This window comes from Mirounga leonina, unplaced genomic scaffold, assembly GCF_011800145.1.
Source record: "Mirounga leonina isolate KUSES-001 unplaced genomic scaffold, KU_Mleo_1.0 Mir_166, whole genome shotgun sequence".
Lineage (NCBI taxonomy): Eukaryota > Metazoa > Chordata > Mammalia > Carnivora > Phocidae > Mirounga > Mirounga leonina.
Window position 1 is genome coordinate 26,454,637 of NW_023270418.1, and position 9,663 is coordinate 26,464,299.

Here is a 9,663-nt window from a genome sequence, read left to right on the forward strand (position 1 = left end):
TTAGTGATGTTGAATATCTTTTGGGCCATTTGTATATCTTCTTTGGAGAAATGTCCATTCAAGTCCTTTGCTCATTTTAAAATTGGTTGTTGAATTGCACATGTTCTTTATATATTCTAGATACTAATCTCTTATCAGATATATTATTTGCAAATATTTTTGCCCATTCTGAGGGTTGCCTCTTTGCTCTTGATAGTGTCTTTTCATACCTGAAAGTTTTTAATTTGACGAAGTCCAGTTTATCTGTTTTTTTTTTTTTCCTTTGTCCCCTGTCTTCTTGGTGTCACATCCAAAAAGTCATTGCCAAATCTAACATCATGAAGTTCCCCCTGTTTTCTTCTCGGAGTGTGTAGTTTTAGCTCTTATGCTTAGGTCTTTGATTCATCTTGAGTTCATTTTTGTATATGGTGTAAGGTAAGGGTCTAACTTCATTCTTTTGTGTGTGGATATTCAGTTTCCCCAACACCAGTTACTAAAAGGAGGCACTCAACTATCATTTGCTGAAATCCTTAATATATGAGAGAACATATGGCATAAAAGTTCATAGGATTGACAGGAAAGGACTCTCAATTCATCTTCACGTCCACTCTTCTGCCTTCTCATATATCGTTGGCTCCTTTTTATTAATGGGGCAAATTAAGCCAGGAATGGTTAACTGATCCCAGCTATTGCAGCTAAATAGCATCTGTGTTTTTAAGTTGCCATCAAAAGGATGGTACTGCATTGTTCCCTTTCACAGTTTACCTAGGGGAAGAGATGCTCCTCAAGGAGGGAAGACCCAAACCTGCAGGAGAGTGAAAGAGAATTTGAAAAACTGTTTTCAACCCAAAAAACAAATAATCCAGTCAAGAAATGGGCAGAAGACATGAATGGACACTTCTCCAAAGAAGACACACAAATGGCCAACAGACACATGAAAAAATGCTCTATATCACTTGCCATCAGGGAAATACAAATGAAAACCACAATGAGATACCACCTTATACCAGTTAGAATGGCTAGGATGAAAAAGACAAGAAACAACAGGTGTTGATGAGGATGTGGAGAAAGGGGAACCCTCTTACACTGTTGGTGGGAATGCAAGCTGGGGCGGCCACTCTAGAAAACAACATGGAGTTTCCTCAAGAAGTTAGAAATAGAGCTATCCTATGACCCAGCAATTGCACTACTGGGTATACCCCAAAGACACAGATGTAGAGAAAAGAAGAGCCATATGCATCCCAGTGTTCATAGCAGCAATGTCCGCAATAGCCAAACTGTGGAAGGAGCCGAGATGTCCTTCACCAGGTGAATGGATAAAGATGCGTTTCATATATACAATGGAATACTACTCAGACATCAGAATGGATAAATACCTACCATTTACCTCGACATTCATGGAATGGGAGGGTATTATGCTAAGTGAAATAAGTCAATCAGAGAGAGACAATTGTCATATGGTTTCATTCATATATAGGGCAGAGGACAATAGGAGAAGGGAGGGAAAACTGAATGGGAAGAAATCAGAGAGGGAGATAAACCATGAGAGACTCTTGTCTCCGGGAAACAAACTGAGCGTTGTGGATAAGGAGGTGGGGGGATGGGGTAACTGGGTGGTGGGCATTAAGAAGGGCATGTGATGTGATGAGCACTGGTGTTATATGGAGCTGATGAATTACTGAACTCTGCATCTGATACTAATGATGTACTATATGTTGGCTAATTGAATTTAAAGAAAAAAAAGAAAAAAAAAACGGTTTTCAGCATGAATATTGCTTTCACGGTACAAACGACATAAGGTAAATCTCTCCTGTTTATGGCTTGCAGGGCTGCACAGACATTAGAGGGCAAGAGCTGGATTAGGGGTGTGAGACAAACACGCTGAGGGAATAGAGATTTAGTGGTATTATTATCTCATGAAAACCACGCGGACAGAACCAGTGTCTGCAGAGAACAGACGCTTCTAGATGAATTAACGTCCAGTTTCTGTTTCTTTACGTGCCGTGGAGCCATCCCAGGCATCAACACCACTGGTTCTGATGTGACTCAGTTTCACCGGGATCTCGGTATTTATGTGCCTTTTTCTGTTAGAATCATCATCTACAATAGGTGAGGGACTTGGAGTAGAAAGACACCCCTGGACAGTGCAGATTTCCTCTTTATCAGGAACCTTGGCAGGGACACTACGGAGTTTACCAGACCATTGTCGATTTCCTAGGAGAGCTAAGACAATGGAGATGGGCTGTGTGGAAACCCTCTAGGCCAGGAGCATAGCCGTCCTGAGTCCCCCAAATTATAGACTGAGTAGAATCCACAGGGTTGGTATGACGGTCCTGGAAGGTACAGGTGTGAGCTAGTTCTGGAAGCCATGATGGGATGGGGGATAGGTTGGATGAAAGAATAAAGAGCAGGAACAATTAAAATTACAGAATCAGAACATTTAAAATGAGCTAATGGCTGAGTTTCCTGCAGAAGGGCCATTTCGATGTGCAGTGAACAATCGTGCCAGCTCGCCTCCACGTTGACAGCTCCAGGGAGTATCACTCCTACAACGTCACGGCCAATATTTACTTAGAAAATATCTCGTTATTTTAATTTGTATTTCTTTCATTATTCATGAGGTTCAGAGTTGTCTCATCTGTTTGAATCATCATTGGTATTTCTTTTGTAAATTTTTTATGTGCTTTGTCAATTGATTTGTAAGAGTAATTTGCATACTGGGGAAATCAGTCCTTTGCCTGTCATCAGTGTGGCAAATATTTTCCCAAGTTTGTCTTTTGAGTATGGTTATGGTGCTTTTAGCTTCCAAAAATGTTAAAATTTGATGTAGTTAGATTTATCCATTTTTTTTTCCTTTGTAGCTTTGAGGTTTCCTGTTGTGATTAGAAAGGCCTCTTTAAGATAATCACATTATTCACCCATGTTTTCCCCTGGATTTGTTAAAATTTCATTTTCTTTTTATGACTCAATTCTTGGAATCATCTGGAATTTCTTTTGCCTCACATCACAGTGTAAGTTTACGTGTCTTCGGGAGACTGCAGAGCAACGCCGTCTCCCCAGTGGAATGTGAGCTTCAGGAAGGCAGGCACTGATCTTCCGCTGTTGGCCAATGTGGTGCCAGGGCCCAGCACAGCGCCCGCACCTGGTTAAGTGTTTTAGTAAACACTCCTTTCATTAGCGCATGAAAGGAATTCTGGAAGATAATCTGAATCTAATAAGAGGAAAACCTTCATCTCTGGATTTTACACTTCCAAGAGAATAAAAACAGTGGATCACGGTCAGAAAATAAAAACCTAGCTGGCGAAGGAGCTAGAAACCAAGTCAGACCAGGAACCAGGGATGCTTACTTTGGAGAAAACTCACTGGGGAACTCTTCCTTTGTCTAGTGTTGAGGAGATGGGCTAGGGTCAGTGGTGGGTGCTTTGGCTTCGAGAGTTTAGGGAGGGGTTCTGGAATGAACTGTTCAGAGAGGGAGTGGGTTGTGTTTACAGGTGATGAGCTCCTTTTTCCCTAAGGGTGCTCAAGCAGACACTTGCAGGATTCTTGGGGATTGTCATAGAAGATTCAAAGGTCAAGTGCTAGGCAACTGAGCGCTATGGACTGAAGAGAATTGGGGTGGGGACTTGTGGATGCGAGGGGCCCTGTCCTGTCAAAGGAGCAACCCCCTCTCAGCTCTAACCAAGTGTTACCACGTGTTGCGACAGATTTTTTTTTCAAGAAATTTGCAATTAAATAATTCAAATGGGAAGTTCCTTGATTTGTAAAATCCTGCATGTAGCAAAGAAAACATATCTGTTGGCTGGATTTCTCTTGCGGCCCACCAGTTTGCAACTCCTGATACAGTTGGTAGCCCAGCTTCTGCACTAGAAGACCTTTCGGAACTTTTCTAACCTTGGCTGACTTCCTGAGCTATAAAAATGTGAAGGATTATTAATAGTGCCACTATATCACTAGAATATGACTCAGCATCTGAAAAGAGCAGATAGGATGGAGAAAGGATTAGGATTTGATGGAAAGAAGAGGGTCTCTAGAATTAGTCTGTTAGGCACGACCTCTCATCATTTCATGGCAATAAATATTAATTGCTGGTAATAATAGAGGGTAAGGAAGTTACATAAGCAAGTCTGAAGAGGACCGAGAGAGCCAGAAATATTGGAAGTGTCAAGGCAGTGGTGAGAGAGAGAGAAAGAGAGAGAGAGAGGCAGAGACAAAGATGGAGAGACAGAGAGAGAGACAGAGAGGATGGAGGATGGAAAGCAGCTTGGGACTGAAACTCCTGTGTTCAAAAAGGGAAAGTAAGAGCTGAAGTCTCCACGCTCAGCCCAGTGGCCTGGACACTCAGAGTCTTCCGTAGGCTGCATCAGTCACTAATAAGGTAGAGTGTTTTGGCTTAGCAATAAAAATCAATGCTATAGATTTTTGTTGTTGTTGTTCTGTGATGAAGCTGAGAGAATCTAAAAGGAATGCAAATGGTTACTACCTCCCAATCCAACATGATTACAATGCACCTTTTTTTTTTAAAGATTTTTTTATTATTTATTTATTTGAGAGAGAGAATGAGAGACAGAGAGCATCAGAGGGAGGAAGGTCAGAGGGAGAAGCAGACTCCCTGCCGAGCAGGGAGCCCGATGCGGGACTCGATCCCGGGACTCCAGGATCATGACCTGAGCCGAAGGCAGTCGCTTAACCAACTGAGCCACCTAGGCGCCCCTACAATGCACCTTTTTATCCATTATTTCAATATTGGATGAATGCATGGCCAATCCCTTTTTTTTAAGGGATTGGCTCACATGGTTGTGGGGGAGTGAGTCTGAAATCTGCAAAGCACGCCAACAGGCTGGAGACCCAGGGAAAAACTGATGTTGTGGTCCTCAGTCTGAGCGTAGCCTGGAGGCAGAGCTCCTTCTCTTTAGCACCTGTGGTCTGAAAGGATTTCTCCCTGGAGCTCCTGACCGTTCTCTCTGGAGCCTGTAAAAAAAGGAATTCTGGCAAAGAAGTCAGACCCTCCACCCGCCCTTCATCTCGTGTGAAGTCTGACTCCATCTTGCTGTGGCCCTCTGCTATGTCAGGGCCCCTCTCGTGCCCCCTTAGCCCTGTGGCCCCAGCCAAACCACCTATGAGATTCGTAATGTCAACGCTGGCCAGGGAGTTAAGGGCCTCGGAGCAGGTCTCCCTCAGGGAGTGACAGGATTACTTGCAGGTGAATTCCCAGACCCCTCGTTCCTGGGCTAGGCCCACTGTGAGGTGTGCTCTGGGGCATGGCCTGCTCTGGCTTCCTCCCCTTCCCTACTCTCTTCCCCACTTCTCTACCTGTACTTCCTCAAATCACCTCCCACAGAAAGCACTGGCTTGAAAACCTCTATCTCGGGGTCTGATTTGGGGGAAGCAAAATCTACCACAGGCAGCAAGGAACTTGTCTGGGTGAATCCCTTGGCATCCTCATTCCTGTGTAAATGGTTGAATTCTGTCCCCTGCCAAATATATATGAAATCCAAACCCCCAGGATCTCAGAATGTGGTTTTATTTGAAGGCAGGGCCCTTACAGAGTAGATCAAGTTAAAATGAAGTCATTAGAGGGAGCTCTAACGCAGTATGACTGGTGTCCCTAGGAAAAGGGGAAATGTGGACACAAAGACACACATAAAGGGAAGACGATGTGGAGGGAGAAAGAAGATGGCCATCCACAAGCCCGGGACAGAGACCTGGGATAGCCCCTTCCTCACAGCCCTCAGAAGGAACCAACCTGGTTGACACCTTGATTTTGGACTCCTAGCCTCCAGAGCGGTGAGGCGATAACCTTGTGTTGTTTAAGCCATTCAGTTTGGGGTCCTTTGTTACAGCTGCCTTAGCAAACTGATACATGCTGACTTCTGTTAAGACTTCTTATTGGCCCAAGCATGATTCTGAGCATTTTACATACATCATCCCATGGAATCTCCACAGCAGCCCTTTGAGGTAAATACTGAGATTATTTCCTATTTACAGATGAGGTGGTGGCGGCACAGGGAAGTTAAGAAAGTGGCCCAAAGTCATACAGATAGCCGGTAGCAAGGCTAGAATTGAGCATTGGCAGTCTGTCTTCAGATCCACACTTTTATCTGTTATGAGGCTCACTTCCCACTGGGTTCTTCTGTCAGCTAAGCTGTTACGTACATTTTAAATTGCTTAGATGATAATGATTTTCAGGTCTTGTGTTAGTCAGGGTTCTCCAAAGAAACACAAACAATAGAATATCTATCTATCTATCTATCTATCTATCTATCTATCTATCTATCTATCATCTATCACCTACCTATCATTCTATCATCTATCTATCATCTCTCTCTCTCTATCATCAATCTATCTATCTATCATCTATCATCATTCTATCTATCATTTATCTGATTTTTTTTTTTTTTAAGGGATTGGCTCACATGGTTGTGGGGGAGTGAGTCTGAAATCTGCAAAGCACGCCAGCAGGCTGGAGACCCAGGGAAAAACTGATGTTGTGGTCCTCAGTCTGAGCGTAGCCTGGAGGCAGAGCTCCTTCTCTTTAGCGAAACCTATTTTTTCTCTTATGGCCTTCAACTGATTGGACAAGGCCCTCCCACATTATGGAAGGTCATCAGCTTTACTCAGAGTCTACTGATTTAAATGGTAGTCACATCTAAAAAACACCTTCCCAGCAATATTTAGACTGGTGTTTGACTAAGCAGCTGGCGCCATAGCCTAGCCAGTTGACAATCAAAATTGACCATCACAGCTCCCTTGAAGATCTGTGATACAGCGGCGACTCCTAAGTCAGTGCTCACTCTCAGGGTCGTGCAAGTGCAGAGTCAGTGCCTGAACCTGAGAATGAGTGCCTCCTTAAATTTTGTGCTTTGGGCGCCTCACTGGCCTCACCCTTGTCCTGGCAGGGCTGTCCACGAAGGAGCCAAGATTGTGTCTCTAACCTGGGCCTTTTTACAATAGTATGGTCAGGGAGTCAGATAGACCAGGGTTTGAATCTTGCACTCATCATTCCCATGTGATCTCAGACAAGTGGCGCAGTCATTCTGAGTCTGTTTCCTTAACAGTGGAATGGGGACAGTAACATCACTTGCTTTCCAGGGATGCTCAGACATAAAGAGGAAGAAGAGTATGATTTGTTATGGCAAGATCTTTTTTATTACAACAGAGGAATTAATTTGTTAAGCGTTTGTTGTAATTTGAGGATATGAAACGGACAAGTTTTACCTTTGCTTTTGCAGTATTTGATGCCTAGTCTTGAGGGGCAAAGCCCAGAAATTCTCCCCTAGATGGCCTTTCCCCTTTCTGGTTATCTGTCAGCTCTGGCTGACATTAGTATTAGCTACAGGACCAATTTTAGTTCCAATACAGACTCCTTAGATTCTCTTCTCTCTGCCCAGAATTTAGGAACTATTTTGCTTATAATCCTCCAATCGGACTGATTGTAAAAATAGTTTCTCAAGGTGCTTACAATTATTTTAAATTTCTCTGCTATTTGTGTGTAGTAAAGAGACCCAGAACAAACGTAAGGGAGAACTGTAGTCATATTGTACGGTTGGAGGACAGTTGTACTATCTCCAAATATTTGTCCCATTTGCTGTGTCTTGGTGCCTGGAATTCTCACAGAACTACTTAATCCTTTGAGTAAAGCTACAAGGACCTTGGCTGACATTCACTTGTTTTCAAGAGAGAATAAAACTCTGAGCTAATGATATCTTTACAGGCAAGAGTAATTCCTTTACATAGTCCCTAAGGAGAACAGAAAGCCTTTATCGAACCAAACAGAGGACAGGAAGATTTTGATAAAAGGTGGTGGTGGCAGCTGGGGAACATCAAGAATAACATGGATCTAAAGATATTTCCAGGAGGGAAGACCAGTGATTGGTGAGGGCGGTGCAGTGGGCAATTGCTGGATACTTTGGGGGACTCACATTCAGGTCTTCAGACCTGGGAGATGGGGAGATGACAGAAAGGCACCGAAGTTTATCTGCTGCGTCCCAAAGCAACACACTCACCATACCCTCTGGGGTCTAGTCCAAGCTGGTCCCGGTTTGGGAATGTCATTACTTTGCCTTTTCTGTTCAGTGCACTCCTTTTATCAATCAATGTCTAGCCCAGCTGTCACTTGCGCTAGGGAAGCTCTTCTGGCACATTCTCTCTCAGCCCATTATCCACCTCTGCCACTCCCTTTCCCCTAACTCAGGAAATTCCATTCAGTCTGCCCTGTGCATGGGCTCCTTGCCCTTCCTTCCTTGACCCACCGCAGTTTGCACTAAAGCCCAGCAGGACCAATTACTTCCTCCTTTCTCTGTTCTCCATGGGTCTCCACTCATTCCAGCATCTTGACCCATAGTATTTTTTTAAAATGTGCCTGTCTCCTTGGCTGGACTGATCCTCTTTTAACACAAGCTCTGTGTGTAGTAAGTACTCTATTAGCATGTCTATTAATTGAATGAAGTTAACTTTGCTTTTTCCACACTTCTGTAGGAACTTCCTCCAGCCTCTGTGCCCCCATGATATCCTGACCTCTTTCCTTTTTTTTAAAATTTTATTTTATTATGTTATGTTAGTCACCATAAATTACATCATTAGTTTTTGATGTAGTGTTCTGTGATTCATTGTTTGGGTATAACACCCAGTGCTCCATGCAGTACGTGCCTTCTTTAATACCCATCACCAGGCTAACCCATCCCCCCACCCACCTCCCCTCTAGAACCCTCAGTTTGTTTCTGAGTCCATAGTCTCTCATGGTTCGTCTCCCTCTCCGATCTCCCCCCCTTCATTAGTGCTCACCATAGCACATACCCTCCCCAATGTCCATCACCCAGCCACCCCATCCCTCCCACCCCCCCACCACTCCAGCAACCCTCAGTTTGTTTCCTGAGATTAAGAATTCCTCATATCAGTGAGATCATATACTTGTCTTTCTCTGATTGACTTATTTTGCTTAGCATAATACCCTCTAGTTCCATCCATGTCATTGCAAATGGCAAGATTTTGTTTTTTTTTTTGTAATGGCTGCATAATGTTTCATTGTGTGTGTGTATATATATATGTGTGTGTATATATATATATATATATATACCGCATCTTCTTTATCCATTCATCTTTTGATGGACATCTTAGCTCTTTCCATAGTTTGGCTAATGTGGGCATTGCTGCTATAAACATTGGGGTGCACGGACCCCTTCAGATCCCTACATTTGTATCTTTGGGGTAAATACCCAGTAGTGCAATTGCTGGATCGTATGGTAGCTCTATTTTCAACTTTTTGAGGAAACTCCATACTGTTTTCCAGAGTTCCTGGCCTCTTTCCTGAAGGTATTATTTGATCAGTAGTTCATGACTCTTGTGATTCAATTGAATAAACATTTTTTTTAAAGATTTATTTATTTATTTGTTTATTTGAGGGAGAGAGAGGGGGTGGGGGGAGGGCAGAGGGACAGGGAGAGAGAGAATCCTCAAGCTGACTCCCCGTTGAGCACAGAGCCCAACGCAGGGTTTGATCTCATAACCCTGAGATCATGACATGAGCAGAAATCAAGAATCTGATGCTCAATAGACTGAGCCACCTAGGCAGCCCTGAATAAACATTTATAGAGGCTCTACTGGGTGCCAGATGTTGTGATCAGTTAGGAGTGAAGGCATAAGCCTGTCTTTAGACATTTAGTGATGGTTTCCTGAAGGAGAGGTTTT